This window comes from Mus musculus, chromosome 15 (assembly GCF_000001635.26).
Source record: "Mus musculus strain C57BL/6J chromosome 15, GRCm38.p6 C57BL/6J".
NCBI lineage: Eukaryota > Metazoa > Chordata > Mammalia > Rodentia > Muridae > Mus > Mus musculus.
In genome coordinates this window covers 97,277,787-97,305,011 of record NC_000081.6, presented here as the reverse complement: position 1 = coordinate 97,305,011, position 27,225 = coordinate 97,277,787, and the positions used below count along the sequence as shown (strand labels likewise).

The 27,225-nt window shown below is 45.1% G+C and overlaps 1 protein-coding gene and 1 pseudogene across 10 annotated transcripts in view; one reads left to right on the top strand and one right to left on the bottom strand.

The window, feature by feature from the left end:
• Positions 1-27,225, bottom strand: part of Pced1b (PC-esterase domain containing 1B) — a 138,721-nt gene that overhangs the window by 80,682 nt on the left and 30,814 nt on the right. For all 10 annotated transcript variants that reach the window (XM_006520964.4, XM_006520963.4, XM_006520965.4 and 7 more), the window contains exon 3: positions 25,097-25,161. The gene's annotated coding sequence lies outside the window, so the exon portion shown is untranslated. The remainder of the gene's footprint in view (positions 1-25,096; positions 25,162-27,225) is intronic.
• Positions 2,038-2,660, top strand: Gm4383 (predicted gene 4383; annotated as a pseudogene).

Below are 27,225 nucleotides of genomic sequence, written 5' to 3'. Positions count from 1 at the left end.
AAACTTTCTATAAGTGACCAAGTAATGCTCTGGAAACACAGCATGAAAATCCCTCCCCGAGGGGCACATCCTGGAAGGTTGTGAGGTCCTCTGTGGGAAACGGGGACTTGAAATACACACAGGGAGAAAGAAGCAAGAGGATGCACAGGAAGAAGGCAGAGAGCAGGAAGCTTTCAAAGCAGAGAGCCACAGAGTCAAAATGACAGGGGGCAGGGGACCTGAGAAAGGAGAGTGATGGGCTGCTCTGGTACTCCCGGGCCAGACCACAGATCACTGCTGAGCCTCAAAGTTAATTCCAAGGTGGCTTCCTGCACGTCCCCACTTTCCTCACCCTTATTCAAGTCTCCACTACACGGTTAACTCAACATTCTCAGTCGGGCGGGCGCCCTCTGGGAAAGCCTCACTGACCACCAAACCCCCACCCCCACCCCACCCCCGCCCCACCCCACCCCACCCCACCCCACCCCCACCCCACCCCCACCCCACCCCACCCCACCCCACCCACGGCTTGGGTAAACCTAGGCTTCTCAGTGCCCTTTGGCTGGGACGCATGCCGCATGTCTGCCTTTGGGAGGGAAAGGGGCAGATGGAGCTCAGGTAGAGATGCCATTGCTCCAACCTTTGGCTTTTAAATACTTTTAGACATTTAAGACATTCTCATCTGCTACATGTACCAGCGTCTGGCCAAATTTAACGTAGCAAATGTTCCTGCAGCTACACAGTGAGTACGAGTCACTAACACTATCACGGTGTTCAGAACGCTGCGCTCAGTTCTCTGGGCCATCTCGCAGACCGATGCCTCTCTCCGTTCAAGAGCCAAATGATTCCAAGAACTGTTTGAGGTTATCGTTGGCGAAGGATGCACTTAGGTAGCAATAATACATCTCCCTGTTGACATTCACAGCACCTTTCTCTTCCCAAGTGTTAATGAAGCACAAAAGGTATCACGGGAGCAAAGATACACGCACTGTCCCTTAGTAATTGAAGTGGACAGGCAAAACAAAACAAAAAAAGCAGCAAGCACATTGAGGCCCCGAACGGTACTATCAGTTAAACTGGCTCCTGTAACTCACCTAACACCAGCAAAACGACATTATTTTCAGGCCTTTAGCCAGGGACACAATATTCTAAGCCACACCATGCATCAAATTTTTGAAAGGACTTAAATCATGAAATATATTCCTTTACCATCAGTGAATACAAATCAGTGACAGGCGGCTAGCTACAAAGTTGCCCAATACTTAAAAATTAAATAGCTTAAATTTATACCTGGTAGCTGAAGAAATCACAGCGAAATTAAATTATAAAGTATCTTAAATTAGATGCAAGCAAAACACAGTAATCTATGGGTCACAGCTAATGCACTTTTTAAAACACTCCTCTCTGTACTAAAGAAAATGAATTGAAAGCTAAAATCTGCAACACAAAAGTCCAACCTCAAATGACTTCTCTGGTAAGTCTAACCAAATATGAATTCCAAAATACTCTTCAGGGAGGTTACCAACTCAGGGTAGCATTATCCCGATAATGAAACCAAAGGTGTTACAAGAAGAGAAAATCTGCACAGCAAACATGTCCTGATGCAGATGGACAGAACATACTTAACTGCAGAACAAGTCGGGTTCATTCATGGTATCAGACCGACACTAGAATCTTGCCATCTTCCCAAAACACAGCGACAGGAAACTCCAAATTCCTTCCTTACAAAAACCCACCGTGAATTAGGAATAGAAGGGGGGGCATTCAACCTGAAAAGGGGGCTTTAAAGGAAACCTCCCAGTTACCATCACCTCTCACGCTGAACGTGCACAATATTATCCCTGCAAGACTGAAATCAAGGCAGAAATGTCAACTCTCACTGATTCTACTAGATGTTACACTAGAGCTTCAACTATGCAACTTCTTTTTAATATTTTATTATATTTTATAATATAGAGCCATTGCAGTACATTGAGCTCCATAGACACAGTGCCGGGCAAGCGCGAGCCAGGCGGGCACTGGGCGACTCTGTGACTCGTGGAGGAAAATCAACTGAACATGGGCAAAGGAGATCCTAAGAAGCCGAGAGGCAAAATGTCCTCATATGCATTCTTTGTGCAAACTTGCCGGGAGGAGCACAAGAAGAAGCACCCGGATGCTTCTGTCAACTTCTCAGAGCTTTCCAAGAAGTGCTCAGAGAGGTGGAAGACCATGTCTGCTAAAAAGGGGGAAATTTGAAAAAATGGCAAAGGCTGACAAGGCTCATTATGAAAGAGAAATGAAAACCTACATCCCCACCCCCCAAAGGGGAGACCAAAGAGAAGTTCAAGGACCCCAATGCACCCAAGAGGCCTCCTTCGGCCTTCTTGTTCTGTTCTGAGTACCGCCCCCAAATCAAAGGCGAGCATCCTGGCTTATCCATTGGTGGTGCTGCAAAGAAACTAGGAGAGATGTGGAACAACACCGCAGTGGATGACAAGCAGCCCTGTGAGAAGAAGGCTGCCAAGCTGAAGAAGTAGGAGAAGGATATTGCTGCCTACAGAGCTAAAGGAAAACCTGATGCGAAAAAGGGGGTGGTCAAGGCTGAAAAGAGCAAGAAAAAGAAGGAAGAGGAAGATGATGAAGAGGATGAAGAGGATGAGGAAGAAGAGGAAAACAAAGATGAAGAAGAAGATGATGAGTAAGTTGGTTCTAGTGAAGTTTTTTCTTGTTTATAAAGCATTTAACCCCCCTACACAACTCACTCCTTTTAAAGAAAAAAATTGAAATGTAAAAAAAATATATATTTTATAATATAAAAAAGAGTTCACTTTCTCCAAAAGATTCTTTGAAAAGACTGACATGGAAAAATGAACCTTTTTGAAGATGCAATGGCAGTCTGTACAGAAAGTGCTAGGAAGCTTACTTTTAAAAGTTATTAGAGGCCAGGAGTGGTGGTGCACGCCTTTAATCCCAGTACTCGGGAGGCAGAGGCAGGCGAATTTCTGAGTTTGAGGCCAGCCTGGTCTACAAAGTGAGTTCCAGGAGAAAACCAAAAACAACAACAAAAACAAAACAAACAAAGTTATTAGAATTAGTGAATACCTATAGAAAATTGGAATGCCACACTAATGTGCAAAGGCTGGCTACATTTCTGCACACTGGCTAGCAATGATCTGTCAGAAAATAAAAGAATAGCATTAAAAAAAAGTGGGTGAAATGGTAAAAACCACTGCAAACCACAAAAAACAAAACAAAACAAACAAAAACCACTGTAATCTAAAATTTGAAAAAATAGTGGAAGAAAAAAAAAAGCCAAGCACTAAATATGGGAAAAGAAATCCTGTATACACGGAATAGAACATCACCGCAAGTGATAAACAACAAACCAAATCTCACAAGTTCCCCCTTCCCCAACACTCTTGTTCAAAATCAGCCCACAGAACCAGTTGATATGGAAAGCCAAAAGACCTAGAATAGCTCCAAAAATACCAAGAAAAGTCTCATCTCCAGGTCTGGACCACAGCACCTGCTGTAGCCCCGCCCCTCCCTCCTATTGGCTCCCAGCTCCAGTGGATCACATAGATCTTCCCCTCTCACCTTCCTTCCCCAGCTCATCTCTTTATCTCATGCCTCTGGCCACCTCCCAACTCCAGCATGCATTTCCTGGGAACCTGCTGGCCCTTCCAGCCAGGGAATCAGGTAGCCTAACTGCAGATCTCCATCTCTCCTTTCCCCCTTTAAATCCAATCTCCCAATGTCACCCCCAACTGCTGTGGCCTCCCCCTCCTCTTTGACCTCATCTCCAGTGGATCACACAGATATTCTCCTCCAACCTTCCTCCCCATTCATCCTGTTATCCCAGCCCCCAACCGGCAGGCATTCCCTGGGAACCCACCAGCCAATCCTGCCAGGGAAGCAAGTAGACAAGCTAAGCAGGTAGGCAAGCTTCAGATCTTTATTCTCTTCCCTCTCCTCCAAATACAGCCCCCCCAGACTCATCCTCAGTTCTGTAGCAGACTACATGTTGGGTCCTCTCCTTTCTCTCTGCCCCCATTCCCAGGAGACTAAGCAAATCCTGGTGGAATACCTGCGTTCCCACTCCTGAGGATTCCTTCAGACTATACAGCTCCTAGCCTATCCTCATTCCCAGTTGTCAGTTCCCAGTACCTAGAAACACAAAAATTTCCCTAGAATCTCCAGTGGCCACACCTATCAGGATCCTAGAAGAATTTCATCCAGGAAACACACAGTTACCACAGTCTCCCAAATAGCAACAGAAACCAAGGAACAAAACAGCCATCCAACAAAGACAAAATCAGGCATCAGCACTTAGAATTGCAACCTCCCCAAACCTAGATGCCAGCATAAAAGCATGATCAACAACGGCCAGGATAATTTTTTCACTAGAGCCCAGTGAGCCTACAAAAACAGGTTCTGAAAACTGCAACACAAATGAAGCAAAGACCTTAAAGTAGCCTTAACGACTACAGTAGAAGTCCTTAAAAAAGGAGAAATGAGTAAAGAAATTATTGAAAACATGAACAGTGGAAGGAAGAGAATGAACCAGCTCAAGACCTGGAAGTGGAAATAAAATCAATAAACAAAACCCGAAGGGAAGGAAATCTGGAAATGAAAATTTAGGAACTCGAACAAGAATCTTCCAGGCAAGTCTAACCAACAGAATACAAGAGATGGAAGAGAGAATCTCGGGCATTAAATAAACAATAGAAGAAATGAATAACTCTGTCAAAGAAAATGTTAACCTAAAGCACCCCTAGCACAAAACATCCAGGAAATCTGAGATTACTATGGAAAGAGCAAATCTAAAAATAACAGGAATAGAGAAAGAAGGAACCCACAGTAAGAGCACAGGGAGAAAAATATCTTCAACAACAACATAGAAGAAAATTTCCGTAACTTAAAGGAGATGCCTATCAAGGAACAAGAAGGATATAAAACACCAAAATAGACTGGAACAGAAAAATAAATCCCCCGGGCACATAATAATTAAAATAATAAACATACAGAACAAAGAAAAAATATTAAGAGCCACAAGGGGTAAAGACCATATAACACAGAAAGGCAGACCTATTAGAATAAATATCTGACTTCTCAATGGAGACACTAAAGGCCAGAAGAGTCTGGAAAGGTGTGCCTCAGGCTCTAAGAGAGCACAGATGCCAGCACAGCCTACTATACCTAGTAAAACTTTCCATCACAATTGATAGAGAAAATAAGAAACTCCATGATAAAACCAAATTTAAGCAATATTTATCTTCAAATCCAGCCCTATAGAAGGCACTAGAAGGAAAACTCCAGCATAAATAGGTTAACCATAGCCAAGAAAACAATCCCCCAAAAAACAAATTAAAAGAGGAAAAAACACTAAAACACAAATACACATACACCACCACCACCACAATAACAACAAAATAAAAGAAACTAATAAACTCTGCTCACTGATATCTCTCAACATCAAGGTCTCAACCCCCCAATAAAAAGACACAGATTATAACAGAATGGATGTGAAAACAAGACTCATCTTTCTGTTGCATCCAGAAACACACCTCACCATCAAGGATAGAAATCATCTCATGGTAAAAGGATGGAAAAAGATATTCCAAGGAAATGGACCTTTAAGAAACAAGCTGGGGTGCCCATTTTTACTATCTGATAAGATAAACTTCAAAGCAAAGCTATTCCGGAGATACAGGGAGGACACTACATATTCATCAAAGAAAAGTCCACCAAAAAGACATTGCAATTCTTAACATCTATATACAAAACACAAAGGCACCCAAGTTCATAAACACTCCCACAGAACAAACCACATACTGACTCTCACATACTAATATTAGGAGACTCTTGCCAATAGGCAGCTCATCCAGAGAAAAACTAAACAGAGAAACGCTGAAGGTAACTGACATTGAAAGTCAAATGGCCTACCAGATATTTACAAACATTTCAGCTAAACACAAAAGAATAAACCTTCTTCTCCACACTGTATGGAGCTTTCTCCAAAATTAACAACATACTCAGATACAAAGCTGGTCATAACAGGTTCAAGAACACTGATATAATACCCTAAACCCTACCAGATCACCATGTTAAAGCGGGATATCAACAACCACAGAATCCACAGAACACTTACAAACTCAGGGCAACTGAACAGCTCACTACCAAGTGAAAAATGGTCAAGATGTGAACTAAAAAGAAATTAAAGACTTTCCAGAACTGAATGAAAATGAATACACAACATACTCAAAGAAAATTGTAGAGATCTTATACTAACTTAGTAGCATAGCTGAAATCTCTAGAACAAAAAGAAGGAATCACACACAAAAGGAGTAGAAGGCAAGAAATAAACTTGTTAATGAAATCAATAAAACAGGAACAAACAACAACAAGTACAAATAATCAAAACAAACATGATTCTTTGAGAAAGTCAGTAAGACTGACAAACCTTTACCCAAATTAACAAGAGGCAGGGAGGCAGAGAGAGAGAGAGAGAGAGAGAGAGAGAGAGAGAGAGAGAGAGAGAGAGAGAGAGAGAGAGAAATAGAGATGAAAAGAAGGAAATAACAGATAATGGAGAAATCCAGAGAATCCTAAAAACCTCTACTGCAAATTGGAAATCTAAAAGAAATAGATAATTTTCTCAATAGATAATACATATCAAAGTTAAATCAAGATCAGAGAAGCAATTTAAACAGACCTATAACCCCCTAGTGAAATAGAAGCAATCATTAAAAGGCTACCAAAAAAAAAAGAAATAAAAAAAGAATTCTTCCAGACTTTCAAAGTAGAGTTAATGCCAATACTCCTCAAATCATTCCACAAAATTGAGACATTTCCCAATTCATTCTACAAAGCCATAGTTACCCTGATAATCAAAAGAAAGACTCAACAAAGAGAGAGAATCACAGACCAATTTCCCTTATGAACATAGATGCAAATGTTATCAACAAAAAACTTGCAAACTGAATCCAAGAACACATTTAAAAAACAAACAAACAAACAAACAAACAAAAAAGCCACTCACCATGAACAAGCAGATCTCATCCCAGAGATGCAGGGATGGTTCAACATATATAATCTATAAATGTAACCCATCATATAAACAAACTGAAAGACCAAAAGCACATGACCATCTCATTAGAAGCTGGAAAGGCCTTTGACAGAATCCAACACCCCATCATTATAGAAGTCCTGGAGATGTTAGGGATACAGGAGACATAACTAAATACAACAAAGGCAGTTTACAGCAAGCTCACAGCCAACATCAACTTAAATGGAGAGAAACACAGCAATTCCACTAAACCAGGAACAAGACGAGGTTGTCCACTTTCTCCATGCTGATGCAACAGTCTTAGCTAGGGCCATGAGACAACTGAAGGAGATCAAGGGGAAACAGGTTGTAAAGAAAGTGAAAGCATCGTCATTTAAAGATGATAGGATAGGATACGTGGGTGGCCTTAAAACTTCCAGGAGACCAAAAAAACCAAGGCCCTGTAAATCAGCATGATCCAAGACCTTATGAACTCAGAGACTGAGGCAAGCACGCACAGGTCCTGCATGGGCCTGTACCACGTGGGGCCCTAGAAGTGAACGAATTGAGCACAGCCCCCATCCCTAACCCAGAAGCTAACGCTAATTGATAACCACTTGCATATGAACATTTAGGTTTCTCCTAGGGAGTCTCACTGGGCAAACAAGCTACTCTTTTTTTTGTTGTTGTTGTTTGTTTTTTCGAGACAGGGTTTCTCTGTGTTCCCCTGGCTGTCCTGGAACTCACTCTGTAGACCAGGCTGGCCTCGAACTCAGAAATCCTCCTGCCTCTGCCTCCCGAGTGCTGGGATTAAAGGCGTGCGCCACCAAGCCCGGCATCAAACAAGCTATTCTTAAGAGTCGGTTGCATGCCTTGTGGTGGATGGACAACACCTTTGGGGTTTCTTGTCTCTTAACATCATATTAGGACTCTCCATATCTGTCTGTTTGTGTGTGTATGTATATGTATGTGTATACACATATATACATATATGTGTGTGTGCATATATATGTATACACACACACACACACACATAATATATATACTATAGCTTCCAGTTTAGCGCTTTTATGGGATTCCTGAATATATATTTGTTTGTTGTGCCTTTTCTTGGGCTCTTTCCTTCTGTCTGTTTTGTCCAATTCTGATGTGTTAGTTTTTCTTTTATATATTATATTATATTATTCCTTAGAAGCCTATCTGTTTTCTAATAAAAGGCAGAAAGAGGGAGAATCAGGATAGAAGGGGAAGCGGCAAGGAATTTGAAGGATTAGAAGGGAGAGAAAACATAATCAGAATTATTATGTGAAAAAAAATTCATTTTCAATAAAAGGGGGAAAAGGGGAGATGACAAAAGGCTGGAGTCAAGCAAGCAAGCAAACAAACAAGGTATTCCCAGCAAGAAAGAAAAAAGTAGATCAATGATCAAAATAGCAAATTCCCAAGTCCAGATCTGTGTGTGGTGTGTGTGTGTGTGTATGTGTGTGTGTGTGTGTGTGTGTGTGTGTGTGTGTGTGTGTGTATGAGCACACATGCACACACATTGTCAATGGATAACAAGATAATCCACTAGTCAGGGGAGCCCTTATAAGCAGTGCTGACACAATCTCGCCTATGTGCAAAGAAAAAGCAAAGAGAGGAGCTAATTTGGACTTCAAAGAGTGCAAGCGATATCGACACAAAATCGATCACGATTTATAGCTTTTTTGTTTGTTTGGAGACAAGGTCGTGCTAGGTAGCCTGGGCTAGCCTTGAACTACAATCCTCTTAACTCGGTCTTCCAGTACTATAGAAGTAAGACACAGAACTGCACGTCTGTAGATCACATATTCAAGATCCACACACTCTATCCCTCCTCATCTCCTATACTCCAGACCTGAAGGTCTTTGCTACAGGCAACAGAGAAGCTTCACAACGCAGCAGGGGGAGATGCGCATACCTCAGAGAGGAACGTTAGGTGCTGAGAGCAAAGGACCACTCCAGTTTCCCCGGCTACATCTTCTGGCTACAAGATGAAGCCACTGCAAAACGTTTATGACTTTTTAAATTCATGCATAGAAATTATGGCATCAGATACACCAAGATGATAAGAAATGCCAAACATGAAAGGGAAGAGCATGTGCAGATCTACTGGTCTCTGCATAGTTATGGAGAAATATGGTGCTGTGTGCAATTAAAACTAAAGCAACTTTTCGTAGCATGGACACTTTAGGTCAGCGGTAAATCTCTAACGGTGCGTCACTGAAAGGGGGCAGCAGGGTGAAGCGAGTCCTTTGGCTGGACATTCTGACAGAGCGCTCATTTGGTCATGTGATGAATGCCTACAGCCAGGATGCTGCTCAGCACTTAAGCATGATTACTTACTGAATGTGAGGTCCATTTCGTTATCCCTGCGAATGCTTTCTTATAGCTTCCCAAGGACTGAACTCTGAGGACGCCAAATCACCAGGTGAAAGAAGGGAGCCAGCGTAGTCTGCGACTGCGTATCCTGACAGCCAGGACCGAGCCAGAGTCTCTGGTGGGCTTACCAAGCTCTCTGCCACCTGTCTCCGCCAGTTTCCTCAGGGAAGCTATCCAACCTCAGAACATACACAAAATACTACCTGGCATTTCATTAAAATTTTATCTTAATAAAAAATGGAGGAGCACATTAAATAGGCATTCTTGTTCTTACACACCAGAGAAAAACTGTCAAGATTTCTGTTTTATAATAAAAAGCCACTGGGACTGGGAAGTGGCTCAGGAGGTAAAGATCTTGTTGTGAAAGCATGAGGACTGGGGCTCAGCTCCCCAGCACGCACGTACATGCCAGGTAGGTGTGGCAGTTAACCTGTAATCCCGGAGCTTCAAATACAGACAAAGGGGATCCCCAGAACAGTGGTCAGCTAGACTAGACACATGGTGAACTTAATGGAGAGACCCTGCCTCAAAGAATAAGGTGAAGAATAACTAGAGAAAATTTCTGATGTCATTCTTGCATACATACATACAGACAGACAGACATACACACAAATATTCATTCACATGTGTACAGCACACACAAAGCATATTTAAGAAGAATCACATACCACATATGCACGCACACACTGCATGAACATGTACATGCATGTGGACATCCATTCGCATATGTACATCATACATACAAAACACAGGTAAGAAAAAAACATACACAAACACATGCACCTGGACACACATGTAGACTTTCATGCACACATGTACAACACACACACACACACACACACTATCCTATTAGAATAAGCCATGTATAGCCTGTTCATGTGTGTCACACTTGTAATTCCAGCATTTGAGAGCCTGAGGGCGGAAAGGTGTAAGTTTGAGGCTCGCCTGGGCTGCAGAGTAAGATACTGCCCCCCAAAACAAACAAACAAAGAAACAAACAGCTTTAAAAAAATATTCATGGTTGATACAGTCCAAGATCTCTGATCTTGTCAGTAAATGTGCATATTAGTATTTAGATGCTTAGACAGTTTGACTCAAATGATCTAGTTACCCATCAAAACCTTACACTATCCCAGTATCAAACTATTACAAAGAACCGCGCAGCCTCCTATGTTAAACATAGAACTTACAAATGTAGGGACTGGAAAAATACTTAATAAAAACCAATCTATTCTTTTTATAAAAAAAAATCACAAATCAAAACTAGCCTTTCACCCTTTAGATTATAAAGATGTCCCCTTCTGTGGAACTGTGACCCACGAAGCCTTTGCGGTAGGAGGCTGACATCTGGGGATGAGGGAGACTCAGGTGCTTTGAGAGGCTTTGCACATCCTGACGGGACAAACGATTATTGCTGCAGACAGAGGGTATCGGAACCTCTTCTGGAGTCAAGACTCACCACGCTGCGGGTGTGTCTGTAAACATTTATATCACAAGATGCTGTAATTGTGTTCTGGAAACTTGGCACTCTGTGGGAACAACTGAACAACTTAGCAATGAAGGTCATTTTAAAGAGAAACTTGAGAAAATAAATGACATTTTGAAACAAAATACTATAGAAATGTCCTGGCAGAAATCCTAACACTTGGAGATGTCCCTCAGTTGTGGAGAATCTATCTAGCACACACAAGGCCCCCGATCTAAGGCCCAGAGACTAGGAAAGATGGCCAAACATATAAGACCAGCCCTTGGAAGGGGCAGGAAGATCAAAGGTTTTAGGCCATTCTTGCTTGGATAGTGAGTTTGGGGCCAGCCTGGGCTACATGAGAGACCCTGTTTCAAAAAGATCAAAATGATTGATTCTGGAATATTTTCTTTTTGGACACTCTTCGAATATTACTTATTTATTTACTCATTTGTTTATTTACTATGTATTTATTATTATGTATTGTTTTGCTTTGTTTTTCAAGACAAGGTTTCTCCCTGTGGCCTTGGCTGTCCTGGAACTCACTCTGTAGACCAGGCTGTCCTGGAACTCAGAGATCTGCCTGCCTCTGCCTCCTGAGTGCTGGGATTAAAAGTGTGTGCTGCCACTGCCCATTCATATTTTATTTTTTGTTAAAAATATGCTTCTGAGCATAGACTTTCAGTAAACTGATTCCAAGGAACAAAGGTTGATGTGAAATAAAAAGATCTACTGCTCTCAGAGGACAAAAGACAGTCCACACAACTTCACAGCACCCGAGCCTCGGCCACAGGCTGACACTGTTGCACACGGGTGCTTTCTACATGCACAGAAGAGGACCTTCATATAAAAAGACTATGTGAAGATCTAAGAGAGAGATCTACAGGATGATTCCAGCAATCACTGTGTTGCCACATCATGTGGAAAACACACGGCTGATAAGTGACTGAGGAACTTGGCCCCTGTGGTGGAAGAAGAAGAGCCAATCAATGCCAGAACTTTAGATGCAAAGGGACTGATTATACTCTAATTTAAAATGTTTCTAGAAGGAGAGGAAGACTGGGGAAATTGAGTATTCACAACTTCCTCTTTAAAATCAGTTTCTAGTTGTCCCATGAGCATGGCTGTAACTTAATGTCCCCATGAGCATGACTGTAGCTATCTAGTTGTACCCATGAGCACGGCTGTAGCCTAATGTCCCCATGAGCAAGGCTGCAGCTTTATGCCCAAACATTCTAAACTTGTCTTTGAAAACATAAAAAGTGGGAGGCTCTGAAAGACTGGAAACATTGGGAGCGGCAGGAAGGCAGGAAAGCATCCACCCAGCAGGAACCATAGGAAGAAAGGACGCTGCCAACTGTTCCATTCCTGTGACATTATTGTAACGGAGAGTGCAGAGAAGCTGGCAGCTCTCGGTTTAAGCGGGACCCCAGGGCCATTTATTTACCCGTTGTAAAACATTTTTTTTTTCATAATCGATGTGTCATGCTCTGATGACAACCTTCCGATGCATTTAGACAACACCATGTTTAATCAGACCGTAGTGAACTAGTCTGGAATTTAATTATATTGCTGGATTTTCTCATTGATATTTTTGAAGAAGCTCAACTGACACGCACACAGTTCAACTGCTAATGTGATAGTTTGTATATGCTTGGCCCAGGGAGTGGCGCTATTAGAAGGTGTGGCCCTGTTGCAGCAGGCATGTGTCACTGTGGGCAAGGGCTTTACTGTTGGAGTGGCCTTGTTAGAGTAGGTGTGTCACTGTGGGTGTGGACCCTCATCCTACCTGCCTGGAAGCCAGTGTTCTGCTAGCAGCCTTCAGATGAAGATGTAGAGCTCTCAGCACCTCCTGCACCATGCTTGACTGGATGCTGCCATGTTCCCGCCTTGATGATAATGGACTGAACCTCTGAACCTGTAGACCAGCCCCAATTAAATGTTGTCCTTATAGGAGTTGCCTTGGTCATGGTGTCTGTTCACAGCAGTAAAACCCTGACTAAGACAGCTTCCCTTCTCCCCACCTCTATAGACCTTATGAAGTCTTACTCAGCAGCAACCATGGAAGCAGACTTTCCTGCAAACGTGCTGTAAGACAGCTAGCTTGATGGAAGCCAGATGCTCCCTCTGTGAGGCTCACCCGAGCTCTGTGTGTCGGTGGCAGTGTAGGTGGCTGAGATCTCCATCCCTTCTGCAGCTGGAGGGTGTGGTGCCAGCAGCCCTAGGCTTCCGGGATAGGAACACATGCTTATTCCAAAGAAAGAAAGCGCTGCACACAGGGCGAGGAACAGCAAGAGCGGCGGGGAGGAGGGGTTGGGGCCGAGAATAAGTCAGGGCGGCAGACTTGTGCGCTGGAACTGGTGTGTTACAAAGGTTACAGGGCAGTTCCAGGCCCAGGTCCCAGGGGAGCGTTCTCTGGATACTTCCCAGAGTGCTAAGGTGACAGACCAGAGCGTGAGAAAGCAGTACTTTCAGGATGGAAAGCCAGATTTTAATGAGCTGAAATGCCTTTCCTCAGAGGCCAAACGAGATAGACTTAAAGGCAGAAAGGCCTGGGCTTGAATCTAAACTCCTGAAGTTACAGTCTTTCCACACCTCGCCTCTCTCATCCAATGGGATCCGTCAGCACGCAGCTCCTTCTGCCCAGCTCGATGGTAGAAGGTGAGTTTCAGCTGCGGTGTGTACAACGTGTACACAGGATCTGAATTCTGACAGCCGGTCTACACAAGCGTGCCTCTCATAAGAGCTCTACATCTCTCCCTAGCTCCAGAAAACCTTTAACACATCTCCAAAGACTCAAACCTCAGTGTTTCTTTCTGCCTCTGTAATAGGGGTTTCAGAAGGGACAGGGAATTAGGAAAACATAGGGAAGGCTTGCCCCCTCCGTGCACCTCAGGATGGAGTCTGTGATTCACAAAGCCACAGTCTTCGAGACTACATACTGAGAGTAATATTTCTCTATGCACATGCCATATAAACTTAAAGGCAGTTCAAGTCTGGTAAACGTGGGCTTCCCGTCTCTCCTTTGGGATGTGGATGGGATAGAATGTGGAATGAGTGAGCTGCAACGTAGCCTGGCTCAGCTCTATGGAAGAGAGTCATCAAAAGTATGAATGTTGAGCAAAGAGACGTAGAAAAGTCCTCCCCTCATTTCCATACAAGGAGGAAAAACATCTCACCATGCCTGAGTGTTGAGCTAGCCCCTGTCTGTGAGCGGCTATCACAGCACCAGGCCTAGTGTGTTTGTGTACGAAAGGCTGGACACTGGGACTCACCTGTGATTTCTAAATCCGGAGTTCTTTCCACCCTGCGACTTCCCACAGGTGTCTGTCAACCACATGTCTACATCCTGGACTGGGAGACTCCTTCCCTGTCACAAGGATTCCCCGGTGTGCCTGGACACATCCATGAGTCCTAACCCAGCACCTGCCACTCCTTCAGGGGATGAAGGAGACATTTCCAAACAGCTGGGCAGACACTGTGTGTTCTTAAAGAAAACTCCAGAACCCAGCTTCAGATACCAGACAGAGTGCAGGCATTTAGCTGACCCATCCTTACATGGGCTTCTACACGCAGCAGGGCAGCCACCCCTGTGAGGGCCTGGCCGTCGGCCTCTCCCACACAGAAACTCTCCCTGTGCACGACAGGTTGAGACGCTTTGCTGTTGAAGGACACCTTGGTCTACCAGCTGAAAGGAAAATACCTAAATAACACCAGTGCTTCCTAGAGCCCAACAGAGGAGGGAGGAGCCTTTTAAAGGACACAAGAATAAAAAGCTAGTGTAACAGTGACAATTACTATGACTTCATTCGTTTCTATTACATTATTACATCATTAATCTGACTTCACACATTTCTATTACAGGATCATAATAGTAGAAGGTTGTGCTAATGGTGTCTGTCAACTTGACACAGACCTAAACGTATCTGTGATGAGGGACTCTTACATTGAGAAAACGCCTCCATAAGGCCGGTTTGTAGGTATGTCTATGGGGCATTTTCTTGATTAATGATTGCTGCCAGGAGGGTCCAGACAACTGCTTGAGGCGCTCCCCCTGGGCAGGTGTTACTGGGGTGTATTAGAAACAAATTGGAGACGCCATGGTGAGCAAGCCAGCAAGCAGCGCTCCTTCGTGGTCTCTGCTGTCATTCCTGCCTCCAGGTTCCTGCCTTGAGTTCCTGCCTTGGCTTCTCTCAATGGACTGTGATCCAGGGGCATCTGCCAAACTAAACCTTTCTTCCTCAAGCTGCCTGTGGTCATAATGCTTTAGCATAGTGTACTGGCTGGTTTTGTGCGTCAACTTGCCGCAAGCTGGAGATATCACAGACAAAGGAATATTTTCCCTGGAGGAAACGCCTCCATGAGACCCAGCTGTAAGGCATTTTCTCAATTAGTGATCAAGGGTGGGAGGGCCCAGCCCACTGTAGGTGGTGCCATCCCTGGGCTGGTAGTCTTGGGTTCTATAAGAAAGCAAGCTAAGCAAGCCAGGGGAAGCAAGCCAGTAAGTAACATCCCTCCATGGCCTCTGCATCAGCTCCTGCCTCCAAGTTCCTGACCTGCTTAAGTTCCAGTCCTGACGTCCTTTGGTGATGAACAGCAATGTGGAATAAACCCTTCCCCCCCACCCCAACTTGCTTCTTGGCCATGATGTTCTATGCAGAAATAGAAACCCTTGACTGAGACACACAGTAACAGAAACCAAGTTAAGAAAGGGCATTCTGGTGAAGCACTGTACATTCCTGAGGGCTGGGGGACACAGCCAAATGTCAGTAGACTGAGGCGCAAGACACAGACTGACAGAAACCACAAGCAACCCTTCAGCTGAAATTATTGTCTCACAAATATAAACAGCCAGGGTAACGGACGGGATATGGAGATATGTATTTTCCTCCAAGATAAAAATTTAATGAAACACACAGAAATTTGCCTAAAGACTCCCAGAGAAATGGCATTTACTCAAAATAAGAAAACTCCACGGGACAGCTTTTTAACAACAGAGACATCTCTAAAACATCAGGAAAAGAAGCTGCCCTTAGGTGACCCGGGAAGATCTCCCTGAAGTCAGTTTGTCACCCTGAAGTCAGTTTGTCCGAGGCATCCCGTGAATAGCTGGGAGCAGATCGAATAATCACGCTGCACTGCGAAGGTTCAGGCTGTGCGACAATTGGTAAATAAACTAACAGCAACACGTGACTTGGAGGGTCTGAGTCTCCCGTTCTTACGGTTCTTACCCACATACCAGATGGCAACACACACCCATAATCAAGCACAGAGCCCCTGTGGGCTGGGGGCTGGCGGCAGCTGAGTCAGACTGGCCTCTGCGGAGGAGTTGATCCGCCTCCACAAAGGGCTTTTTTGCGCTGTCAATTCTCTGTCTCTCTCTGTCCCCCCACCCCAACCTCTACCCCACCCTACCCCTCCCCACACCCTTCTTCTTTTTTTAAACAGGGTCTCACCATGTAGACTCAGCTAGTCTTAAATTTATAATCGCCTGCCTCAGCCTCCTGCCTCAGCCTGAGGTCACAGTACGGATGCTCTTGAGGGCTAATGGTATCCAGGGATGGGTTCCAAGCACCTGTGAGTGGCGTTTGCTTACTGCTATATGCAAAATTATATCCCGTCAGAATCAAGACGCTGTGCAAACACACTGAGACATCTTAGGGTGAATAGACATAGCTGGACCCACAGGCGTCTTAGCTCTTTAAAAATGTCTCCTTTAAGCTAGAGGAAGTACCCAAGGAGCTGAAGGGGTCTGCAACCCCCTAGGAGGAACAACTATGAACTAATCAGTACCCCCAGAGCTCCCTGGACTAAACCACCAATCAAGGAAAACACATGATGGGACTCATGGCTCCAGCTGCATATGTAGCAGAGAATGACCTATATGGTCATCAATGGGAGGAGAGGCCCTTGGTCCCATGAAGGTTCTATGCCCCAGTGTAGAGGAATGCCAGGGCCAGGAAGCAGGAGTGGGTGGGTTGGTGAGCAGGGAGAAGGGGGTAGGGAGAGGGGATTTTTGGAGGGGAAACTAGGAAAGGGGATAACATTTGAAATGTAAATAAAGAAAATATCTAAATAAATAAATAAATAAATAAATAAGGTCTCCTTTAGGCTAGTGTGCCAAGTGAAAGAAGGCAGTCAGAGACAGACAGACACGGGTCAATTCAGAAACAGGAAGTAGAATGGAGCTGTCAGGTTTGAGGGGAGGGGAAGTAGGGTAAATGGTGAAGGGAAAGTTTCTACCTGGGGTACATAGAGTCTCAGTTTTGCAAGGTGAATGCGCTCTGCAGGTGGATGGTGGTGACAGCTGCACATCAGTGGGAAAGCATCAATTCCTACACTTAAAAGTAAGATGCATGCTGAGGTCTGAGAACAAAGGGTCAGGAGTTCAAGGCCACCCCAGACTACTTGAGACCCTGTCTCAAACACAGAGCCTACTTTGCCTTTGCATATCTGTGGTAGGTTGAATATGTTTGGCCCAGGGAGCGGCACTATTAGGAAGTATGGCCTTGTTGGGGGAAGTGTGTCATTGTGGGCGTGGGCTTTGACAGTAGTCTTCTGTTTGCCTTTGGATGAAGATGTAGAACGCTCAGCTCCTCCTGCACCATGCCTGCCTGGATGCTGCCATGCTCCCAACTTGATGATAATGAAGCTGTAAGCCAGCCCCAACTAAATGTTGTCCTCTAATGAGAGTTGCCTTGGTCATGGTGTCTGTTCCCAGCAATGAAAACCCTAACTAAGACAATATTTGAGTATAATCTAAAATACATAAATGAAAAACATGTAGAGAAAAACCCAGTAAGTATCTATTTCCTCTGAGGTGAGAGAGGCCCGTGGTCACACTCTCACTTGTCTGCCAAGCTGTCTTTCATGAGAATGCAGCTTCCCCTGCATCAAGGTGACACCCTCTTTGTTTCCTTGTGGCTTTGTGAAGGCCTTTCCAACAGGAGGCTCAGCGCAGGCCCGGGCCTCTATTATTAACAAAACTGAAATGTTAAGTGGACTTTTCCGTTCTACCAAAAATCGGTTGCTTTTTTTTTTAAAGCATCCTTCTAAAGCAACCGAAGTCAGTGGGAGGAGGACTGTATTTCTCTTAGATATGTGAAGTTACATAAGTCAAACTTCAAAGAACGCAGCACATTTCTTCATGCTGTGCGTGGCTTTTGAACTGAAGAGCTCAAATCTCTGTGGTACCGTGACCTCGCCTTTCCCTGTACCCGTGGCCTGGGAAATCAAATTTCACAATGGACCAACCTCTCTGCCTGTGCCTGGTATCGACTCAACAGAGAAGGGGCTGATGGGAAGCCGTCTGTAAGAACAGGCTGGTTGGATCTGTAACATAAAACCCATGTTTTAATAATCAAAACAGCTTCTCAGGGGAACCTTAGGGATTGGGCCCCTGAATGGAGACCCGGGGAGGTCTCAAACACTTTACACTGCAATTCGAGGTGAGACTGTCTCTTGCACTTTAGGTCTTCATCGTGCACATAAGGAAAATCCGAATTGTTTTTGACCTTCAGAAGTTTTGCCTACTCAGAAATGTTCTAAGTCCTGTCTTCAGCATAAAAAAATGCTATATTTTATTAATAAGCTCAGGGCACACCTTATGCAGTTACATTGTTCATGTCAACCACAAACTGGCACGGAACATCTCCTAAGGGAAACATATTGGATTTATTTATTTTATGTGTATGAATGTTTTGCCCACGTGTATACACGTGAAGAGGGGACTTGATCCCCTCTAACTGGAACTACGAAGAGCTGTCATGTGGATGCTGGAAATCAAACCCAAGTCCTCTGCAAGAACAACTGCCCTTAAAAACAAAAGGCCATCTCTACAGCCCCACTGTGTTTGTCTAAAATTTGTTTATTTATTTTGTAGGTAGGGAAGTGCTGGTGCCTTGGCACACTAGCAGAGGTCAAAGAGCAACTTGCAGAAAAGTCTCTTCTCTCTTTCTACCATGTGGGTCCAGGAATCAAACATAGGGGACCGAATTTGGGTTATCAGCTTGGCAGAGGGCATCTATACTCACTGAGCCATCTCAGTCAGCCTGGATAGACATTTACAGTTGATTGATTTTATAGATGATTGAGTAAACAACCATCCGTTAAAGTGGGTCTTCCTGTAACCCTACTGCGCGCTCGCCTCTTTATGGGCGACAAACTACAAAGCTCACTCTGCATCTAAGTACATGTTAAATGTATCCCCAAAGTGGAGATGGGAGAAGAGGCTGCTGCCCGGGATTAGTGAGTCACGTGACTAACCACACATGATTAGTTCACTTTGCCCTGATCAACTACTTCTTGGCTCAGCAAAAAGCTCACAATACCGCTATATCTATGGACCATCATAGGAGTGGGAAACACAGGTTTAAAAATGATTTCAGCCTCTAGCAAGCATTTCCAGGCCAAGCACTGAGCCTGGTTATCAATCCCATTACACTGTGTGGGAAAACAGAAACTCGGCTTCCTAGGTTAAAGATCACAGAAGAGCCTGATCTATTGCCCCAATTTAACAGATGTTAGAATCTTCGTGATGATTGTTAAGAGGAATGCCCATTCCTCCTGCACACGAGGACCATCTGTGAAGTTTTTTTTTTGTTGTTTGTTTGTTTTTTTTTTAAGTATCACTATTTAATTCCTAACTCCAAGGCACTTTGATTTAGCAGACTTGAGTTGCCTTTTTTTCCCCCTAAAGAAAATTTAAAATCATCTTTAAAGTGTTTTACAAGTATGTGTCACTAGGGGCCATCACTGACATGGTCCAGTCGCTTCCCTGTCCCCATCCACGAAGAACGAAAAGACAGACAACTGGCCGACAGTGGCAGAGTGGCCGGTGGAAGCATGAGGCAGCAGGGATTTCTAGAATTCTAAATTGAGCCTTCTAAACATCTTGGAGCTTCCTTCTTCAAAAGCCGGCCACACATGCTGGCTGCCCTTTAGGCAGAGCAGAAGCGTGTTACGTGCTGTGCTGTGGGTGATCTCACTGGAGCCGGAGCAAGCTTGAGCTGAGGTGAATGGCAAATGATAAAGCTTAAATTTTATTTCTAGATTTGAGTCCAATGAATCCAAAAGATGAAAGAGTTCCATCCGATGTAAGGAATCTTCCGAAAAAAGACAGACTACATGTGTGTGTGTGCATGCGTGCGCGCGTGCGCGCTCGACGAGAGACGCTGCACAGCTGTAAAGTTAAACAGATGAACTAACTAACCAACTAACTAACTAACTAACGTTGATGATGAGCGTAGGGTCCTGAACCAACTCTTAAAGTGATTCTGTTTTGTTAAGTAACAGAATCCCAAGAGAACATGAGGCTGGGTGATAAACGCAGGAGAAGATGTTTAATCTCACCAGAGATCGGGGAAATGGGAAACAGACTACAACGTATTGGATTAACAGAAAGTAGAATACTGATCATCCAGCTAAACAAAGATGGGAGAAAGAATGATCTGGGGTACACTGGGGACTGCGTTGTTTCAGCATCAGGAATGTGTAGGTACAAAGGATTCTGGGAGAGGAAGTTGATAGATAACATTCCTCCCCTTCATCACCCTTACAACTGACTTTCCCGTGAAACTGCTAAATCAACAGAGCTAGGTCCTTGTTCAGGACGCACACAGTTCCCACATCAGTTCTGGGGAGCCCAGCAGGACCTGAGCTGCTTCTCTTGCTATCTGCCCTTGCCCTTCCCTAGAGCCTTCTCCAACAGCAGACTCCACGGTTCTCAAGTTGGAGACCACGAAGCTTACCTCCCCACCCCACCCCACCCCTGGTAGGCAGGACCTGGCCAGCTTGGTTGCTAGACATTACCACGTTCTGAATGCTCACTGTCCAAGCAGTGTCTCATTTTCTCATACTGATTTTGTCCTCACACAACCCTAGAAGGTGATTATTATTCTTGTCTTCATTTTACATCTAGGTAACTGAGATTTGTGGGAGGTTAAATGGCTTTCCTGAGGACACTCTGGGGGCCTGCAACAGAAAGGGTCCTGATTTTTCTTGTTTGAGAGCATCCTTTGTATTGAAGAGTGAAGTCTTCAGAGTGAAAATACAGTTTTTTTTTTTAACAGTTTCCCCTCCTAGGAGACTGACCCTAAACAGATGTCTGAGAACTTGCCTAAGGGCTGGAGGCTAGCCCAGGTCAGGGGACTCTGAGGAGCCAGCTAAAGGCTGGAGGCTAGCCCTGGCCAGGGGACTCCAGCACTAGGCTGAATGCCACGGCCTCGCTCCTTTCTGTTCGGAGGCATTTCATCCTGCTCTGCCAGGTCACTGTCTGCCTATCTGCACGGTGGGTCTCGTGCTAACCGTGGCGCACATCATTGGAGAGAGAAGGTCCCGCTACCAGGGATCCCGTCTACCAGGATCCAGCAGACACTGGGCTTACGTCGGGGGCCCTCTGTAATAGTTAATAACGACTGTCAGCTTGACAGGATCCAGCATCACGGAAGAGAGGAGCCCCTGGACATATCAGGGGAGCAGATTGACTAGGTTAATTGAGGTGGGAAAGCCCGTCTTAAACATGGCCAGCACCAAGGGCTGCGATCCTTGACTGGATAAAGTGGGGAACGCCAGAGGAGCATCAGCATCTCTCTCAGCTGAGCGTGGCTGCAACATGACCAGCTGCCCCAAGCTCCTGCCCTCATGGCTTCCCTGCCAGGATGGGTGCACCCTCAAACCGTGGACCAAAACAACCTCCCTTCCTTAAGCTGCTCTGCCCGTTACTTTGTTATCTTGAGTTCTGGATTTGGCTCAGTGTCTTCTAATTCTTCTGAGAAACTGAAAACCCTGAACAAGTTCACCTCAGTTTGCCCTTATAAATGTGGGCCTTTCCGGCTGCCTTCTATCAGAGGAGCTGCAGAAGGGGACAGAGCCTCCTCTCACTTCCGGCAGAGTGTATCATGGCCCTGGGCCACGGACCAGTCTGGAAAGGCAACATGGTAGCCCCCAGAGACGGGTAAGCCTGACCGCATGAAGATTCCAGCCTCTTGATCCAATCACAGCTGCACCTTAACAAGTGACCCAGGACCCGAGCATCAATCAATCAGAATGTTAGAGCCTTTCATTAACGCGAGTTGATAATGAAAAATAGGAAGGCTGTTACTTCCCGTCCCTAAATTCAAACAGAGACTCAGGGTGCAAGGTATCACTACGAATTGTCTCAAGGAGATCAACCAGGAAAACAAGAGCCTTGGTGGATTCAGTGTAAGAATTTTCTAAGCAGCTCTGTCACTGGTAAGTTCTCTATCACGAGAAACATTTATACTCACATGCTCGATTTCTGTGTCAACATAGAGTTGCCATTAGCAAATAATGGTAATAACTCAAAGTCACTACAGTGGGTATTAGAATTTAAAGTCTCCTATACTGCATCCGCAGAAAAAGCCACAGAGGACTGGTCCTGGGGACGCCTGAGGCTGGAACGTCTGCTTTGGGAGTCTCCGTACTGGTCTCTCATCTCTGCCTCTCTCTGCCTATTGCTTTGTTCTGAGTTGAGGAGTTGGAGAAAGAGGATTATCCTAGCAACAGCAGGCTGGACTTTTAACTTGTCTATCCCGCAGTCAGCAACCTCTCAGATCTGGTAGGAAAATTCCGGAGAAGGAGTCAAACTGGCTTCTTCTGGACAACGTGACCTTCTCTGATAACTGAGGTGGGCTTTGTTACCATGGAAACCAGGGAGAAGTGGAGCTAGGGTGTAGCTTGTTGTCAGAGTGCTTGCCTGGCAAGTGCAGAGCCGTGGTTTCTATCCGCAGCACTGCATAAAACAAGTGCAGCTGCCTCACGCTGGGAATTCCAGTGCTCGAGAGGTAGAGGCAGGAGGACCCGAATCTCAAGGCCATATATACTACGTACAATGTACTAAGTACTGTGTACAGTGTACTATGTATAATGTACTAAGTACAAGGTACAACATACCATGTACTATATACAATGTGCTATGTACTGTGTACTATGTACTGTGCACTGTGTACTGCATACTATGTATAACGTACTAAGTACAAGGTACAACATACCATGTACTATGTACAATGTACTAAGTACTGTGTACTATGTACTGTGCACTGTGTACTGTGTACTATGTACTGTGCACTGTGTACTGTGTACTATGTACTGTGCACTGTGTACTGTGTACTACATACAATGTACTATGTACTGTGTACTGTGTACTGTGCACTGTGTACTATGTACTGTGTACTAGGTACTGTGTACTAGGTACTGTGTACTACTGTACTACATACAATGTACTGTGCACTGTGTACTGTGTACTGGGCACTGTGTACTGTGTACTATGTACTGTGTACTACTGTACTACATACAATGTACTATGTGCTGTGTACTACATAGTGTGTACTATATATACACGAGTCCAGGCTCAAGAGGAGGGGTGGTAGGTAGTAGAGAATGAAAAACATATATAATTCTACTTCCCAGGAGAATTATATGATGTTCAGCGTCCATCATAATGCTGGAATCCAGTATATCCTTTCAAGTCACTGGAAAAAGAACCACCTTTCGTCTCAATGCAAAATCCAGTAAAAGTGAGCACTGGGAGACCGTGAGGCTAGAACCATAAATTAAGAAACACCGTGAGGAAGAAAAAAGAAATCAGGAAGTTGGAAGCTCCAACCGGCCCCACTGCTAACGGCCGTCCAGGGAATGTGCTCGGAGAACCAGCGATTTCAAAGGATGAGGCTGATGGCCAAGCATTAAAAACTGAAGATGTCATAAAATGAAGTGTGTCTAGCTAATTCTAAAGTGTTTGCAGGAAGAATCGACATGAATATTGCATGAAGGGCAGAACCAAGCTCGGGAGACTTACTACCCACCAACGCATTTGTTTGATCCAATTTCAAGATGGAAAGACCGTCAGGCCAGATACCCAGACAGATCTCTTAAGCGGCCTGTGCTTAATGAAACAGGTGGCCACGGAGTGGGAAGAGGAGGCAGAGGGAGAGACAGAGAGACAGAGACAAGAGAGGCAAGGGGTCTAATGAGAATCTCGCTGCGTGAGTACTTTCTGGCTTCTGCTGAAACCCTCCGCCTCTTGGAGACTCAGTTTCACAAGTCCTTGCTTTGGGCACGTTTTATAGGACATCTGTCAGCGTCTCCAGGTGACGCTCTGTAAGTGTGTCCTGACAACTTCCTGTGCTCAACAGGCCAGGCCTCTGAAGCGGCAGGAGAAGAATCTGCAGGAGAGAGGGTGGGGTCTGGGGCCTCCTTTTTCAGTATGGGGGATGCCACAGAGAGAAGGCTGCTGCCTGGGGGCAGGCACACAAAGCAGAGCCTAGATATTTGCCTGAAGTAGAGACAGGCCGTTTCTCATGGGTGAAAGGCGGTGACTGAGAAGAAGGGAGTGTGACAGAGCAGGAAAGGGCTGTATCTTCACAGAATGGATTCTCTTCTCTTACAGCTTTATGTGGGCAGAGAGGGAGAACTGTATGGAGGGGTGTGTCCCACAGTCTTCTGTTGCTGTGCGAATGCCCAAGAGAAATTATTTAAAGGAGAAAATATTTATTTGCATTCACGGTCTCATCACAGCGTAAGGGTGTGATAGATCAGAGTTGTTTACCTAATGGTGGCCACGAAGAGGGAAGAGAAACAGACAGAGACAAGAGAGGCAAGGCACAAGGTAAGTTATAATCCCAGTGACCTATTCCCTACAGCTCAGCCTTACCTCTTAAGCTTCCAGAACCTGACAAAATACCATCACTAGCCACGGAGCCAGGTCTTCAACACACAAAACTGCGGTAGCAGGGAGAACAGAATGGAGGCTCATGGGTACGCTGGCAGAGGAGCTCCCTCAAAGACAGAGAAGGGATTCCTGGGGGCAGGGACTGCTGGCTTCCCTGGATGTAGGCTCCCTGTTTCTGCACGGTGAGCCAGAGAGAGGCATTTGCTGACACTCCTGCATGGGATTCGCCCAACCCTTAGTAGCACAAGCCGGCGTTGGGGCTGCCCGAGTTCTGCTCTTTCCCACAGGCACCTCTTTCCTTCCCTCTGGGCCACTCATGCCCTTGAGTCTTCAAAGACATCATCGATAGGAGGCTTACATCACAGCTAGCTAATTCTATGAACGGAAATGTAATGTTTGCAACAGGAGAGATGCAATGAACGCGCCCCCACCCCCACCCCCATTTTAAAAGTGTTTTACGTCATCTCTCCTATTTCATTTTAGCCATCCGTCATTCAGCCATCCGTCATCCAGGGCAAGTGCAAGTTCTTACCTTCTAGCGAGAATCAAACCCGAGGCTCTGGGTGGAGGCTTTAGGCGACCTTCCTGTTCATTCCTCTGAAACATGATACAGTAAAATAGAAGTTGTCTGGGTTTGGTTCTCTGACGGTGATATATATATATATACACTGTTCAACTGAAAAAAATCATATAATTTTCCAACTTTTCCACCACGAAATGCTTTCCAGAGACTAGAAGCGTTTCCACCCTCGGCTGAGGACGTGAGGTCGCTATGAGACCCGCCTGTGTGTGCGAGCATCCGAAAGGCACCTGCGTTTGGGCCCCTTCCGGTCACCGCTGCTCTCTTCCCCTCTGACACTCATTCTTGCAGGAACAGTTTCTAGACGCTGTTTTCCCTACAGAAGTCTAAGGCTGAGCATTTTGAGTAAAATAATGAATGACACAGCAAAATCTGAGGCTCAGTTCTGAGCGGAAATGGCCACGGTTTTCCATATAACCAATGACCTACTCCAACGAGCCTCACGGCGCTATCACGGCCTTGCTACTGTCTTCTTCCTGTTATAATTATCTCGGCCACTCTTGTAACCATGACACTGTGCACTAAGGTTTGTTTTTGTTGTTGTTGTTCTTTTAGAAATTCTGCTTTTGCTCTCTACCATCTATAATGTCTGACATGAGGATAAATCCCAAGACCATGGTCCAATTCTTAGTCCTCTTTCCGCTGGCCAATCAGAGCGCTCCTAGCCACCATCACTCCTGACTGGAGCCAGTTTCTGTACCATATTCCAGACCCAGATATATAGTTTCCTTACTAAAGCACCCTTCCATTTCCTGACCTACTCTTTCCTTTAGAGAAGGTTCCACATCTTCATTCAGCAAAAGGAAGGAACTACTAAGACACGGTGGTGTTTCTGTGGAAATAGGACCAGGGCTTTCTCAGCAAGGCTGAGTACCCTGCTAGTTGGAACGAGCTTAAGGACCCTCAAAAAAATGTTAGATGAGGCAGGAGTCAGAGGTAGGGCCTGACCCAACTGGTTCCTGCAAAATAGTCCTGGGGGTGGTCTAGGCTGAGTGGGCTTCTTGCAACAAGGAAAAGTTAAAGGAGGGATTCGGTGATGGATGGAGTCTGGCAGAGATTCTAATCATGCCCTGGAGTCTAATGTGGGTGGCTCTGTCTCCCCTCCACAAGGTGGCCTCATGGGGTCACATCTGCCCTCTTTTTATTTTCTGTAGCTTCAACCTTTTATTGTAATTGAAAGGTTTGGTAGAAGTTGGATTTCCTAACACTGTAGAGATCTGGGTTTTTATCCGGGGGCCTAAGATAATTCACCCTTAGCCTTTAGCCCAGTGAATCAAAGGAAACTTGAACGCCCTGCGAGTGACCACTTGTCTGAGGCTGGCATCCGCATTGCTCAGTTCATTGGTCTGCATCACCGTGAAGCTATTAGGCAGCATGTGCCGATCACCGACTGTGTTAGGCACGGTTCATTCACTCTGCACCATTTGATGGCACCTCTGCATATGTGCATGTTCCCATGCTCTGAGAGAACAGGTATGTCAAATGTTCACTGCTCTTATGGTTTAAATACACAATGCCCCCACACAAGGCTCATGTCATGGTTTGAATATGCTTGGCCTAGGGAGTAGCACTATTAGGAGGTGCTGCCTGTCACTGTGGGCATGGGCTTTAAGACCCTTGTCTTAGCTGCTTGGAAAACAGCTTCTGTTTGCCTTTGGAACAAGATGGAGAACTCTCAGCTCCTCCTGCACCATGCCTGCCTGGAGGCTGCCATGCTCCTGCCTTGATGATAATGGACTGAACCACTGAACCTGTAAGCCAGCCCCAACTTAATGTTGTCCTTATAAGAGTTGCTTGGTCTTGGTGTCTGTTCATAGCAGGAAAACCCTAAGACAGCTCATATTTTCAGTTCATAGTATCCAAATTTTGGTTCTATTTTGAAGACCATGGAACCTTCAAGACAGTGTCTCTCAACCTCTCCAGATGCTGTGACCCTTTAACACAATTCCTCATGCTGTGGTGACCCCCAACCATCAAATTATTTTCATTGTTACATCATATCTGTAGGTTTGCTACTGTTATAAATCATAATGTATTTTCCTTATCTGATAGGCCGGATATCTGATATGCAATCCCTGTGA